The sequence below is a fragment of the Trichogramma pretiosum genome, unplaced genomic scaffold (assembly GCF_000599845.2).
Source record: "Trichogramma pretiosum strain Unisexual culture from Peru unplaced genomic scaffold, Tpre_2.0 scaffold2, whole genome shotgun sequence".
NCBI classification, from domain to species: Eukaryota; Metazoa; Arthropoda; class Insecta; order Hymenoptera; family Trichogrammatidae; genus Trichogramma; species Trichogramma pretiosum.
Window position 1 is genome coordinate 2,545,902 of NW_019641687.1, and position 16,171 is coordinate 2,562,072.

Sequence of the window (16,171 nt, forward strand, 5' to 3'; positions counted from 1 at the left end):
TGATGGGAACATCATTTTAACCTACTTTCAGGGCCAATTATGTTTGTACTATATATAATAATAAGGAATCATCACCACCTCTATGCTGCAGCCTAACCATTCTTAAAATTGCTCAGTAAACATAGTATTGTACTAATGCCTATCCTATCAGAAATAGTACAAGAAAATCGCGCTTCAGCCCCAAGCGAAATAACAGTATAAGTACGAATGAATACACACATCACGCGTATTCCAATATAGGTTTTCGAGTATGATTCGAATATGAAATATTCAAATGAGGAGATGGAAAAATAAAAAAAAACTCATTGGACTAAAAATTAACTTAAGATTGAACTGGTTGTCAACTGAATTGGCAAAATTAATTGAGCGAGGAAGCGTTGAAATGTCCTTTAGGTGTTTAAAGATAAGATAGGTCTGGTTTCATATGACATTTTTCCTCTTCTCTAATTGCACTTTTATTGGGAAAACGCATGTGGAAACTAAAAATATGAGGTCTGTATTTGTAAAGATGATGAGCATCGAGTGCATTTATATTTAATATGCGCATAAGTATAAACCGCGCCCTCGAGAAATAGAACGGAAGGCGTCGACGTGACTGCTGCACACAATATTATACGACTTACTAAAATTATCTCCGTAGACACTCTCTCGATTTCGAGCTGCAACTTGTATGCGCGGCTCCGTTAATGAGGATAAATCCTTCCCCGCAATTATTATTATTTATATTTATATATACAAGTTCGCACAAACGGTCAGTGTGTTGAATCTCGCTGCTTTTTTTCTCGTATTTGCCTCTTTCATACGTTGTATTGCGGACAAGCGTGTATGCATGTATGAATATAGGAGCGCGCGAAAAGTCTCAAACGAATGTGAATCGCTAATGCCTTGTAATAAAACTGGGCCGCAGGAAAATCATTTTTGTACTCGTTAAACGGTATAAATACACTGTTGATTGTGGCAACTTATTTTTCCTCTTTACACACACATACGTACGGCCAATATTCGCGCATAACAAGCTTACTTCCAGGTATTTGTTCGTTGTCACGTTCGAAGGGTCCTGGGGCGAAATTGTTGAGACAGTCGCTTTCGAGAAAAAGATACACTGTAATTTCTTCTGTCACCTTGGAAGATTGTGTCAATCACGCTCGTAGACTCGAAATTTAAATTGCTCGATCAAATCATAAAGATGAGAGACTTGAAGATTAACGATCTTTCGAAATTTCTTCATTCGATAGCAATTTTCGTATTATATCTATCTAGGTGAAAATTCTTGCTAGATGAGCCGATGTAATAAAACTCAGAAAACATATTCGTGCTCGTACGAAAATTTCTACAACTCGATGAAATCTCGCTCTTCTCGTATAAAAGATCGTATACGTACTTACCGTTTAGCAAAAGGATAGTGTACTTTATACGAAGTTTGATGTTTAGCTTACGCTATCTGCGGAAAATGTCAAAAGAGCACAGGATTTATGCTAGCATCTCGTTCAGATGGGGTTTATCATTGCTTAGGATAGGTTGTTATCGCCATCTCGAAACAAACAGTCGTCGATTGGAGGGATAAATAAGTCCGATTGTAGAATTCAACAAGGGCGGGCGAATATGCGAGGCTCATGGTAACCGTTATATGCATAAGCCACATGGATGCACGGGCCCGAGAAAGATGGGAAAACGTATTACATGCCGTGCGCCTATGGGAGAGATGATCGAGAGATATCGCGCAAATACGAATTACCCACATGTATCCGAAAGACTGAAAAACAGAGAAAGAGATGCGAATGAGAGTCAGATACAGCCAACCATGCGAGTGGTATAATCGAGGAGAAAAAGGGAAGAAGATAATAGATTCATTTGAGCCTACGTTTGAGATGCTCAATTGCACCGACTATCGAGTGCTTCGCCTTGGCGTCGATTAGTTTTATAATTGAACCATTGGCTTCCGTGAATATTTTTATAAACGAATTTCCAGTCAATACGCGGATTCCAACATGCGGGCATTCCGGTATGAGAGCATTAATTGCCCTTGCTATATTTCACTTGAATGTAAATTAAGCTATGATGAAAATAACGATTTGATGAATCTCATAATGTAATTTAAACATATTAAACGAAAGACTACATATAACCTTGAATTACTTAATTAATTTATAAAAATATTTTTACTTTGCCGCTTGCAGATTTACATAAAAAGGTAATCGCCATCTAGCGCTGGAAGTTGGCTTTAATTATGATTGATTTTTCATCCATTTTTTCCACGGTGAACACAAAAAATTATTTGAAAATGAATCCTTGCATTAGCGTTTTCATACATTTTTTGGTCAGTTTATGTAATTACCTTAAGTCAATTTCAGTATCGATTACTTCAATTTTGAAGTATAATTTTATATCAAATCTGAATAAAATTTAAAGTTATACCTAACCGCGTGGATTTTGTAATAAATTTTTTGGAATTTTATACGAGCAATGAATAAAACTGTTCAGATAGCTACTTATGAGTCGCAAGTATCCCGAGTCAAAGATCAATTGATTAACGCGGAAAAATCTCAATGCCAGATGGGCAGTGTGAAATAAAGTAGCAGAACAAATGCCTTTTATATGCAGATGCGAACCAGTTTGTCGATGCTACGGTCGAGAAGGAAAAAAATCTCATCAAAGTGTCGTGGAACTTTTGATTAAAAGTTAGATCTCATATTGCACGGGCCTGTCGAGTATACGTGGCACACGTAGAAAACCATGGAGAAACGAATGGGCCAAGTTGTCGCGCGGTATCTGTTGTCAGAGCTGTGCAAAAGTGGTGGCCGCAGATAAATGTTCGTATCGGCCTTATTAATGGCTTGTAAGCAGTTGAGGTACCTATAAATAATTGGCCTTTAGCTCGGCTCGTACAGTTTATCGCTCAAGGCGATGATTCGAGGGTGCTAGCTTGATCGCCAGCCTCTGCCAGCGGGGAGTTGGTCGAAGCTTTGCATGTATGTGTGTGTGTGTGTGTGTGTGTGTGTGTCCGTGTGTGCGTGTATTCAGGCACGTATTATCGGAGCAGCTCTGCGGCCTTGGCGAGGGCAAATTATCACGCGTCGGACGAGCACACGCGTCTGTGGCTACGGGTATTTTTCACCTATAATTGCAGCAGAAGCAGCCATCGAGCTGCCCCTCGAGCATTAGCGCGATAAAAAGTTGATTTTTTCCCGCTGTAAAGACGCTGTCAGTAGCAGGAGTAGCAGCAGCAGCAGCAACAGTGGCGGCGGCGCCTCGCACAGCATCGTCGATCTGTACTGCACAATGTATATAGGTATACACACACGCACGAGTCACGACTCCCAACGCTTGATTGAATTATACAGAAAGTTAAGATAGGTGCTCGTTGCACTTAGCAGCCACACGCGCCAGCAGCAGCAGCAGCAGCAGCAGCTCGCCGCGGGAATTCCTTTGCGCGAGTTTTTTGTGCCCTGCGATGCGCTCGGGAAAAATAAGAGCGAGTCAATGTTGCTCGCTCGCGCGCCTGCTTCATCTAATTACCACTCTGTGAGTGCAGTTTGACGCCTTTTTTTCAACCGGCTGCGGTGCACACGATGCCAGTATATGCGTGCCCTGCGCGCGAGTAGTCCGTCTTCCGGTGCAGCAGCAACCTACGCGCGAGAACTACTGTGAGCGACTATTTAACAATTACTCACCTGCGCAAACTGATCATTTGGATTAAATTTTTTCTCGACTTTTTTTCTGATGCGCGCATAGCTTCCGCAGCTATATCAAAACAATTCAATTTTTCTTCCGTGGCTGCGTGAGACTCGAGTTTAATGTTTTCATTGCCTATCCTCTTACCAAAACGACACCCATGTGTCATCTCGTGAAAAGTAATTGTTTTGTTTAAACTTTTTATAACTATCCAGCCTTGATAATTTACTCTCGCACCTATTCGACTCATACTTATTTCACTAACATTGTTCATTCTAATGTGGAAGCGACAATTCTCTATTTTCACCATCTAGCGGTGACTTGTGAATTACTTGAAATTTAATTTAGCAGAGGGTATGTCAAATAAGCTGCGTAGAAAATATCCGAGTTTGTATAGCGATTATTGAATTCATATGAACTATAGCATAAATTCGGGTATATTGTAATTTGCTGCAATAAGCACAAAATCACTGATTAATTTATAGGCTCGACGCGCATCGTGTTTATGTGCAGCAGCCTTGGCTGCGATCAATGCCGCACGAGTCAAACTTTCTCTCGCTTAACACTTTCTTGTCCTGTTAGTATTAATGCATCCGAGCTCCCGACAGATTAGCGTAATTGCAATTGGATATATTAAATTAAGACCGATAGACTGGCTGCACCTGGACGAGATTCACTCGTATAGCAGCTCTCGACCGCTGTATATATATATATAACGTTGAGCGCTCGACTGCACACGCACTGCGGCTCGTGCGTATAATTGCGCGAATTATCCGCGTAAGTGTTTTGCGCGCGCGCTGCATTTATATTTATATAATGCGTATATTCGCGTGCGCACCTCGTCAAAAGGACTGCTGCATAGGACCGCGACTGGAGAGCTCCAACGAGTACGGCACAGAGTCGAGTTTACCCACGGTGATGATTTTTTACGTAAAATAATTAAAACGTGTTTATCGTCGCAAGAATTAACGGGTTTTCGCACGCGCGCGTCACGTCAGCACGAGCCGCGCGGCGGTGGCCAACGGTGCTGCTGCTGCTGCTGCTGCTGCTGCTGCCGCTGTTTCTGCTGTTACTTTTGCCGTTGTTGTATTCGGCTCGTTTTATTTATGCGCCTCTCGTCCTCGACTGGACCTAGTCCGTGAGAGGCTAATTTTAATAGAGACGCACGCGCGGATGCACATGTATAGCTGTTCATCGCACGTGCCCACTTGAAATCTGCAGCTGATGCGCCCACACAAAGTTTGCACCAATTTGAACTACCGTCCGGCTGATACTCTCGTCGACAAAGGGCTATTCTGCATAAAACGAATGCAAATATTGCGGTCGAATCGCAACGATATCTCGCGTTCAAAGTTTTGAAGAAAAATAAAGAAGCTGAAAAGCCGCGGAAGTGCTGGTTGGATGTTACGGGGGGAAGCTCGGCGCAGCGCGAGTCAGCCAGCTGACTCGTGACCCATTTTCGACCAAAAAAGTCCCGCTCGGAAGAAGTAGCATCATCTGTTCGTGTGCGGCGCGGTGCAGTGCGGCAGGCTAAACTGCGGCGTGCTGCGCGAGACTCGAATTAGCTGACTTTTGCGTAAAGCCGCGTGGCAATTGTGTACAGTTAAATGCGCGTCGCGTTGCGAAGGCCCATATAGCTGCTGCTGCTACTCGTCGCGCTCGCACACGAACTACTACTGCTGCTGCTGCACCGAGTGCCAAGAGAGAGAGAGAGAGAGAGATAAAAGTCTCTTACTCCGCGGAGAAGCTCGGCTCAGCTGCTCGAGTCAGCGGATCAGCACTCGCGTGTCGTCTCGTTGGCTAAAAAATAAAAGTTGGCTCGGCGCGATGTGTGTTTACACGTCGACGCGGTTTCTGTTACTTGTACACATGTAGGTTTATAAGCAACGAGTGGCCCCGACAAGCACGTAGTTTTCCGTTTTTTCCCTTCCACGCGTTTCTGTGTATACGAATCATACTCTCACACACACACACACACACACGAAGCTATTGTACGCGTGCTCGTATGTATACACATCCGCGCGGTAGCGGCAATCGCGCGCGAGAAAAGAGGCAGCCCGGTATAGTACAGCTGCAGTGCGTCGAGCGCACGAGTCGCTGCGGCCAACTTAGAACTCGATGCTACCCGAGTGATTATAATAACGAGCTGCAACTCGGAGCATAATTATATCGCCACTGCCTCCGCCGCTGTTCGATATATTATATGTGCCATGCTGTATGTGTGTGTATACGAACGAATCGCGCTTGATCGGGCGCAGTCTCGCGCGCTGCAGTTGATATGCGCAGAAGCGCGCGAATACATAATAATGTCGAGTTGCCGGTGGCTGAGCTGCGAGGCTGGCCTCGCTCGCGCTTCGTACGCAGGAAAGAAAAGGGAACGAACGGTGCACGCGACTGGATTACAGCCCGGCTTTCTGGGTTTTTATAATATGTGAAAATACAGAACTTGACAGTACGAAATATCATATGACCAATTTCACATTCATCGTATTGTAAGAAGACATTATTTTTTCACATTCGAGATCGATTATGACATCTAGCGGTTGAAATTGAAGTTATAAAATAACGGAACTGACTATAATTCGAGATTTAAAAATGGTATCGATATCACTAATATTTATATGAGCTTTTCATTCTTGTTAATTAAAAACCCATTACTCGGAAATGTCGAGCTAAGGTGCGAAAGAGTATACCGCTCGAACTATCATTATTTAAACCTTGCATATATATAGTCATTTTCTGTCTACGCAAATTTCATTGCTCGATGATTGTCATTTTGGCTGCGGGTATCGCTTTGATATCTCTTTTCAAATAATAAATCGTCTTTAAACTCAAGAGGCTTACCAAGCAGAAGCCCTTATGAACTGTTGGCCGTTTCGGGATCTCATTATTTAAATAATTTTTATAATGGAAAAGTTTGGATCATGAAATGCGTGTATGAGTCGAATCGGGCTATTACAGAAATTGATGTACTCTATCTATGAGAAGTCAACTTTGAATGCGTTGACGCAATATTATATACGCTTGTAACGCGCAGTATCAACGTCTATGCACCTTCGTTGCTATATCGGAAATTTGCATAACAAAATAACTTGGAAGCTGCATTTTATATTTTACTATACCGAGAGTGAATACTTGGGAAATTGAATAACGTCGTATTGGATTTGATAAAGTCGCTGTCGACAGCTTGCGACTTGGGGGATATCGTGCTTTAGTAATATAATATTCAATTTTCCAAATTGGATCTGTACGGCGCGCAGGCACGTGTTGCGTCGAGACTTTACACGCTCGCCTATGTCTACGTATATATATAGTATATAATCCTCGAAGCTGCGCGCAAGGCGGATAACGGTTCCGTAAAAGGGATTCAATTATTTCTTACGTCCTTTTTGATTTTCTACATGTCTACGTGGGTAGGCTCATTGTATACGCTACGTAGCGTGTACAGATCTATGCGCGCTTATACACAAGTTGCACGCGGCGCATTCGCGTGGCGAGGCTCGCGAGCTTTTATAATAGAAAGTCTAGTATTCGCATCGGAAGGAGCGGACAGCCATCCTCGCCTCGGCGTTGCAGCAGCAGCAAGTAGCGATGCTATCGTCGTCGGCCAGACAGGTGCTGGCATTGCCTCTACGTATATACTATGCACGCGGCTATAATATCGCCCGTCCCCCCCTGCGCGCCCAGCCAGCGCACTTATGACGGCAGCCCCGCGAGATTATTTCGCAAGCTTGCGAGAGCATGGATGTATCGCGGCCAAGCGCCGAAAGTGAAACTTCCTCGTCGACGCTGGCCTCGAGACGGTTGCAGCCGCCGCCGCCGCCGCCTCTCATATATAGAAATACGCACCGTTACTGCACTGCTTGGCTCTCTCTCTCTCTCTCTCTCTCTCTATTACTCGAGACGCGGCAGGCTATTCAACGTTATGTGCGCACACATACGTAGGTACACACAAACAAGCACACAGGCCGATGCAAAATACCGAAATTTCAAAGGAAGATAAGCCCTGGATGCATATAGGTTCGCACGTGTTCGCCTAATACGCCGCAGTTATAACTCGCGCGAGCTCGATAAAAATGGTTAATCGCGGCTGTTTATATTATATGGAGAAGTTCGCGTCCTTATCGTCATCGATGTAACGCGTATATAGTCGAGCGATCGTTGCGTGGGTAGTTCCTCGAGTACGCGAGTACGCATTACGCACGCGTGTACCTATAATATGTTTCTAAGGCCCGATTCTGGGTCAAGCTCGTACGATCCGCCTCGAGGTGGCTGCTGCTGCGATCTGCCCGCGCTCCTACATTATTATACGCGCGCATCGCCTAGATAAATCCTCGATAAGCAAACAGTACATATACGCGTATACGCAGCCATAAGTTGGAACATTAACTCATCGTTGCAAGATTATTAGGCAAGTTTGCGCGCTGGCGTTGTAAGCGCAGCTCGCAATTAAACACGGGATCCGGGATTTTCCCGCTGGGGTGAAAAATTGCCGCTTGTTCCGTAATCGAATTGATTTAGGAAAACAGCTGCCCGGACAGATACGAGATACGCAAACGAGAGAGAGAGAGGAGAGGTACGGTATTGAACCGTAGACTACAGGCAGCAAGAGAAGTGCAGCTATCAGCTCGCAGCCTAAGGTATTCGATGCACACATGTCCGACACAAACACACACACACACACACACAGAAGGGATATATAGTCCTTTCCTCCGGTTTCTTTTCGATCCAACGGCCAAGGCTTACATTTACCACTATTCGTACGGATTCGCCGAGTCCATAGTCCGCGCACGGGCTAAACAAAACGGCTAAACGTGCGGATTTTTTATGCCGCTGCCGCTGTGGCTGCTGATGCTGATGCTGGCCACCTGCAGTGTGAGCGGCCACATGGACGTCGCATCGCACAGGCATTGCCTTTACCTTATCCCGTGTGATTCACGACAAAGGTACCAGTCCGTATATATCATTCAGTTTGCTTGGCTAATGGTTCAATCAGATTATGCATTGTGCAGTGCTTTATGTGACATGAGTCGGATCGAAGGATGCACTCGGTCTCGGTCTCGGTTGTCCATGCCTGCATCTCTTCTTCTCTCTCTCTCTCTCTCTTATATACCTCGGGTATGTCGTTGGTAGCAGCCGTAGCTCTCGCTCACTCGTATAGCGCGCGCAACATCTCACGAAACTTCGTGCCCCTCGGTGCGCCTATACAGCTTGTAAATTAGTCGGCCGGCGGCGCAGAGATTTCGTAAGCTTGTCTCCTCCTAGGGCTCGTTCGCTCGCGCGCAAACAGAAAGAAAGACGGAGAAAGAGAGAGAGAGAGAGAAGAGAAGCGAGAGCAACGAACTTGTATACAGCAGTGTACAGCAGACGGCAGTCGCGCGGCTCAGCTCCTCCGATCCTGCAAGTGGATAACGCTAAACGTAACGGAAATCTCTCTCATAAGCGTCTCGCAATGGATTTCGAGTCGATTCTCTCGAGAACTTGTGTCTGTATTTTTTCGACTGTGCGCCTTAACACATGTGCACACATACAAACACACACTCACAACCCCCATATACCGGTCTCAAGCCCGGGACTTGGTCACCTAAAAGACAGAGAAGGAAGAGGGAAAATAGTAATGATCTCGTGAAAAAACAAGGTACATTTAGCCCGGGCGTTGATACTTTATAAGGGTGCCCGTTCAGAGTTATGAACAAACCAATTACTGGCTAAAGGAGATCCTGAGTAGGAACGAGATCCGATGCTGATCTGAAGATGATCTAAGTCATCTTTGGCTTCCGTTGTCGCTAACACGACTGACCAATATCTAGTCAGTATCTCAGTGACTTAGACTTATTGTTAGTGAGTTCGTTATGCACTGCGCTAGAAATCCTTCATATAGCTTGAATACCTAGATCGGTGTGTAACGCTATTGTGAAAAGAGAGAAGAACTAGCGCAATGTGGTGCGCCGCCCCCGATAGAGATTCTCAGTATTAATAAGAACCTAATGACAAAAAATGAAGGCTTAAAATGAGTTAAAATACATAACCATTAATTAGCTTGATTTTGATGATTTTTCTGCTACTATTATGTTACAATTACAATCTGTGCATTGTAACATGACCTCAAAACGACCATTAAACTGTTTCCAAAATATAAACCATCTTTCAACCACTTTATCAAAAACAATGATAATAGAACTTTAAGCCTTCGTCGCTAGGTGGTAAGAACATTTACACATAAACCTGCAAGTGACAGAATCAAAATACTTGTATAAGTCAAAGCATAATTAATCACAATCAAAGCACGATATGAGTGATAGCGGTTTGTTTTTGTTTTCAGTTGAAATGTTCAATTTGAGACAATTTACATACTTCAAATAAGAAGTGTATTGTAAAAAAATATAAAGCAAAATACACGAACTACACTTTATACTCTTAATACAGACAGTGTCTGGCCAGCGTATACGCTTGTGCGCAATCGTGACGCAAGCCGAATTAACATATTTATTATGCAAGCTGCAGATTTATGCGAGCCAGATAAAGCTTTAGAAAAGTGTACTTGCGAGGGCTGCGTGCAGTCTTAGGATATATATGTGCACGTACGGCTTGGCGTGCCTCGCGGTAACGCATCGTTGGCGCGTCGTTAACGTCTTGCATTCGGCAGAGCCTCGACAATTGGAAGGGCTCAACCAACAGTGTGCATATAGTCGAGCGAGCAGTTCTTGATGAGACAGACGCATACGAATTGAATCGAGTACCTGATACGGATGCGATGATGGACTTGAAAGCGAAAATTCGTGTAAGAGTACCGGTCGGCGTCCAAGTATTTCGTAGAGCGAAGAATGTTACGTATGTGAGCTGAGTGAAAGCGATACATATCGAGCGATCGAAGCACTATTAGTCACGCGAAAAATTGCTCCCATGTACATAAAATGTATTACATTATGAAAAAAGAGATCGTAATGAATACCGGTGGATGAACATGTAGTTTGTTCAAACTCAACTACGCTGAATATTTTTTCATCACTTTTAATGTAATTTGAATGTCAACGTTTCGGAGCATTCCTTTTCGAATTTGGACCAAAATTATCTTCAAGAGATTCTCCCATTTATGCTTTCCTCATGAGTACATTTATACATACTCATGATTATACTAACATGTTTAAAATTTTAGTATCAACAGATGCATCAGTAACAGAAGCAAAAATAACGACGGTGCATCGTTGCTCTCTCTCTCTCTCTCTCTCTTTTGCGTCCGTAAAACTACTGTTAGTCGCTACACTCGACTAAACAAGGCTACACGTTGGCGAGCGTTGCCACTCGTTGGGACGTTATACAACAGCAACAACAACAACAACAACAACAGGAACGCAGCAAAAGGAAAAACTGATCGTTTTGGTGCACATACATATAGTCGCTCATACGGATGTAGCATATGTATACGGTCGAGCCAGGCGCGGGCGATGTCCATCATTGCGGATTCACTTTAACGACGCTTTTTTTACGGCACACTTGCAGCTAGCTCTCGATATGAGTTAACGAATATAATTTCTGCGTGCTTGATCTCTATCGCCAGAGAAACAGTAGCTATACTTGTATGTCTGTTCGTAAAAGTTTTCTGCGCCTGGCCCATTCGAGCAAAGATAATGCGTGGCCTGGTAAAACTGTACATTTTGCTCGAGCGATAATTTAACATGAGTGTGTAATTGTTCCAAGACTGACACACATGATGAAAACTGAACAATTTGATTTGTTTGCGTTCGCTGTGAGTAACAATCGACAGCAACTTCCAATACCTTTCGACTATGTTAGAAAGACTTGTGTTAATTAGCACCTGGGCGAGACAATGTCAAGAAGATTTTTTTTTGGCACTAGCCACTGGATCCGTTCATAGAACTGGCACACTACCGATTACCGATAATCCGCTGTGATTTGATCATCGAGCATCTAACGAACAAAGATTTATTTAAGCAGATGTTAGAGATAAAGAAATGGCTTTTCGCACTAGATGATCGACGGCACATGAAAGAAACGCACTCGTTTGGACAAAGTAAAAAGTCAGCGAGTAAATACAATATAATTAAAAAGCGCGTGCATGGGCTAAATTGCTCCAATGAAATTAAAAGCAAAAGGGTCCCCTGACCAATAGCGCAATACAAGCTACACACACATACAAGCGTCGAGAAATCTCTCGCGCCTCTTCGGCTATCGGAAATAATCTGGTTGCGGCACCTCTGTAGATACTCCCGACGTAATATCGCCAATAACTATATTGGTATTTCATTAATGTACATATACGTACACGTATATGTAACCAGAGATGTGCATAATGTATCGCAGTCGATGCACTACCTTGGATGCGAATCTCAGCTCTCTCTTTCTCTGTCGAGTGCATATAAGCCGAGTCGGGGCTGCAGACTGGGAGCCGCAGCCGCTGCTTGTATGTACGTCGCGTTGTTTATTGGCTTACTGCACATATGGGCTACACTGCAGTACCAGCAGTCTAATTAGCGCTACGCCTATCTCCACGGGCGCGCGTGTGTGTGTGTGTGTGTGTGTATGTGCCGTATGCGTATTATATTATAAGCACGCCACCTTCTATTTTGCACCCGCAATTCTGCAACAAGAGGCGGCTAGAGGACTGGCCAAGCTCTCGTGTAGCGCGCTCCACGCAGCAGACACGCGTTGGAGCTAACCGTGCTGCACTTGCATCTTCTTTTTCTGTACACACAACTTCGGTTTCTGCTGCTGGAATATCGCTTTCGCGTTATTGCTCCTCTTTGAGCTGCATAATGAGCTGATCTTCTACGATCTTCCCCCTTACCCTCCTCTTATACACCCTCGACGACTGCGAATCTTTAAGAATCTCCTGGCCGCATTATATTTACATTTTAACCATCGTGTGGAGGGGCGCCCATTCAAAAAATCTTTATTTAATTGCAAATTATACTAATGAGATTTGAATAGATACGCGTATGAATTTACTGTAATATGCGCGCCCGCGAGCACACGTAGTACATGCAGTACACGTAGCAGGGCCTTACGAGATTCTGCGAAGAAAAATCTTTTAACAGCGCAATAATCGAGTGAAGAATCGAAAAAAATTCTATCTCAATTCTTCACCGCAGATGTTTAGAAACTACTTCGTTGCGTCTTACACAGCCAATACATATTGATTAATATCGTCATAATTTACTAAGCAGTCTGTAATACGCAAATATCAATGTACAACTCATGAAAATTATTTAAAAATGTTCTTTTAATATTTTCATTATGTGCAAAAAGTGCTTAATATTAATGGTGTTCATATGACTAAAAAATGACCATTTAAAATAGGTAAAAATACGTGTTTGTTAATTGGCTTTTAAATTCTGTTAAAACTATGTTAGGTATTAAGAACATTTTAAATGACTTGAAAATGACAATTCTATTGTGTGTAAAATTTTTGAACAATTTTATGATACTTTAAATACGATATGATTAGGCCTTCGCCACCAGATGGCGAGTACTTTTATTTCTATAAATCCGCAAGTGCCAAAGTCAAAATAATCATATAAGTTGAGGCGGAACATTCGGCAGCGCTGTAATCCGTTCCATCAACGTGGACACTGCCAATAGTATGCAGGAAAATTATTTCTATTGTCAATTCAACGGTATCATTACTGACATCTAAATCTGCCTTTCCGCAAGCAGCTATATCGATTCGTAAAACAACATCTTCGTTATACTAAAAATGAATTCATATTGCGATGGCCGTAAGTATTACGTCTCGAGTCACGTCGCAAACAATAGAAATTGGTCGCTGTGAAATTAGTTTGGTGCTAGGAGCTGAAAACGGCCGCCACGCTGCTGCTGCCACTGCAGCGGGAGGCTCACAATGATACGAAACAACGAAGCAATGTATATTGTGGTATTTTGTTATTTCGCTATCGAGATGCTATCCTCAATTGTGACCATGAATGCAATTATGTTTCAATGTATAGCAAGCAAATGTATGTATGTGCGCAAGGCGCAGAGTCTCGCAGTGGCACGAATGGATAAAGCTGCACACGTACTATAATTCGGAGCATTGAAAATTGATTGTATCAGTTGGGTCGAATTGGAGCGATTATCGGTGCGCAGCTAAGCGTGCGACAAGTATCGTTGCCGTCGTCGTTTGTAAATGTATATTTATAAGCCGGAGCATCGGGTCGCAATATAATATCAAATCTATTTTTCCTACTCCCTACGGTATTTACATCTACGCTATTCTTGGTTTATTACAGCGATGTACATCGTGCTAATTCAAAGTATCGGGGATATATTGTCTTTGGACGGAAGATGAAAAGATTGGCCGAGAGGTGCGGGAAGAAAGATCTGTACTCGGCGAGATGCGACGAGATAATCGAGTCGCCGTCGCAGAAGTCATGCAGCCTTGTAGAACGCGAACTGCACTATAGACGTCGACGCGTAGATCTCTATGGTTGCGGCCACTCGCAGCAACGAAAGTCGTCGCCTGTATGATAGCGCGCGCGCGCAGATGGGCAATATAGCACCGGGGAACGTAGCAGCTATCGATAGCTCGTCGAGCGACTATACGACTCCACGGCCGCAGCAGCAGCAGTTTAAGTTTATCGCCGCGCAGAGCACTTGGAGCTCGTCGAGTAGTTTTACCTCTATTGTCGAGTGAAATGGGTGTATATATCGCGGATCGCTGCCGCTGCCGCGGAGCAGACCAAAACAATAAAAAGCAGGCCATTATATTGTAGGACAGTAAAGCAGCAGCAGCGGGGCAGGAAAGCCGAGCCGAGAGAGAGAGAACGAAAGAGAAGAAGGAGAGCCGAAGACGAGAAAAACAGCGAGAAACAATCGAGCTGAATCCGGTGTAAATAATTATATCGGCCGTGCTTGAGGACGTTATTCCCGAGCAGCTGTAAATAATGCGTGTAGCTGCACCGCGGCCACACGTATATATGTAACTGAAAGAGAGTCTCAATTGCAGCTATACGGACCAAGTAGTCTTCGCGCATGCATAAATGTGTACGTGTGTGTGTGTGTGCATGTGCAGTTGTTGTATGCAGTCAGCCGCGTCTTGTATATTATGCATCACGAAGTGGCCTTGCGTGGCCAGAGTCGACTCCGCACGCGGGCCTCGCTTCTGTGCTGCAACTCGACGACGGCGCTGGTGGCGGCAGTAGCAGAGAGCCACGCGCCGTATGTGGGTCAGGCACGATTCGCCGATGCTCATCGCCGCCTCTGTACCATGCTAGGCTACTACTGCTGCTGCTGCTGCATCCCATTGCTTGAAATTTGCCTAGGCCAAGCAGCCGTGCGGTAGGAAATTGCCTCGGGAGAGCCGCTGCTGCTGCTGATGCTTCTGCCGCACCACCTCTCGCGATGAAAGCACACGAAAAAAAAAAAAAAAAAAACGAGAAATATCAAGATTCCCATTTGGCCGAGTGGTCCGCGCGCGCACGTGTGCGGTGCGATGCGGTGCGACGACGACATCGGCTCGGCGTAAATTCGTACAGGGGACTCTGCTCCGCGCGCGTCTATCGGTACCGTTACGGCCGCGCTCCGTATACTCGCGGCTGCTGCTGGATTATTCAATCTCTCGGCGGTGGCTGGACATCCCTCTGTGTATGTGTACACAAGCAGCCTCGACGTCGTGCATTTTTCCCTCTCGCCCGCGGTGTATCACGACCACTGGCCTATAGGATCCGCTCGTATACGAATACATTTCAGCTGCTTACACAGACGTAAAAGCGCAGCGTTAATCGACACTCACGAGCTTTTGGTCACTGGCAGATTTTTTTACTGCTATAGGCCTTTTTTTGCCGCAGCTCGATCGGCTCGACCCATTGTATCATTGCGCGCCGCCGCCGCCACCGCTGCTCAACGATGTTGTACACATAATGTCGTGACGCATCGAGAATCGCTTTGGGATATGTGTGCAGTACGCCGAGTTCTTTTGTATGCGATTGGCGATGCTCATTGACTCTCTCGAATACTCAACTTTCAGTGTGCCTGCAGCTGTTATAGGAGTCGGCTCTATTTTCATTGATCCGTTAATTAAGCTCTTCAAGGGCGTTCCAGCTTTTTATATGCGTAATACACAGATCTTTAAAGTGTAATCTATAAAATTTCAACGATATTATCCTTTTAAGCCAGATCTTGATAGTATCATCGATCATCAGCCCGATTACAAATTCCTCTAAATAAATTCCCTCGATCATGCACTCGCGTACCGCATACAAAGCAACATGGCTTAGTCTTTGTGCGAAAGGGTGCATTAAAACAGCTATAAGATATGAGTTTTATTGGTGTAGTACCGTGTGTCGCGTGACACAAACGGCTCGTCTTTGCTATTATGAAACACGACATCACGCGCCAACTTTCTCTACTTCGGCACATGGCATCGACTAATCTTCGCTGGTATGAGCTTAATTCTAATGCACGCGTATTAGTCGAGCAATTCACGCGATCTCACGTCGCTTAGATTGCTGAGGCTTCTAAACGATAATCGGAACAATATATA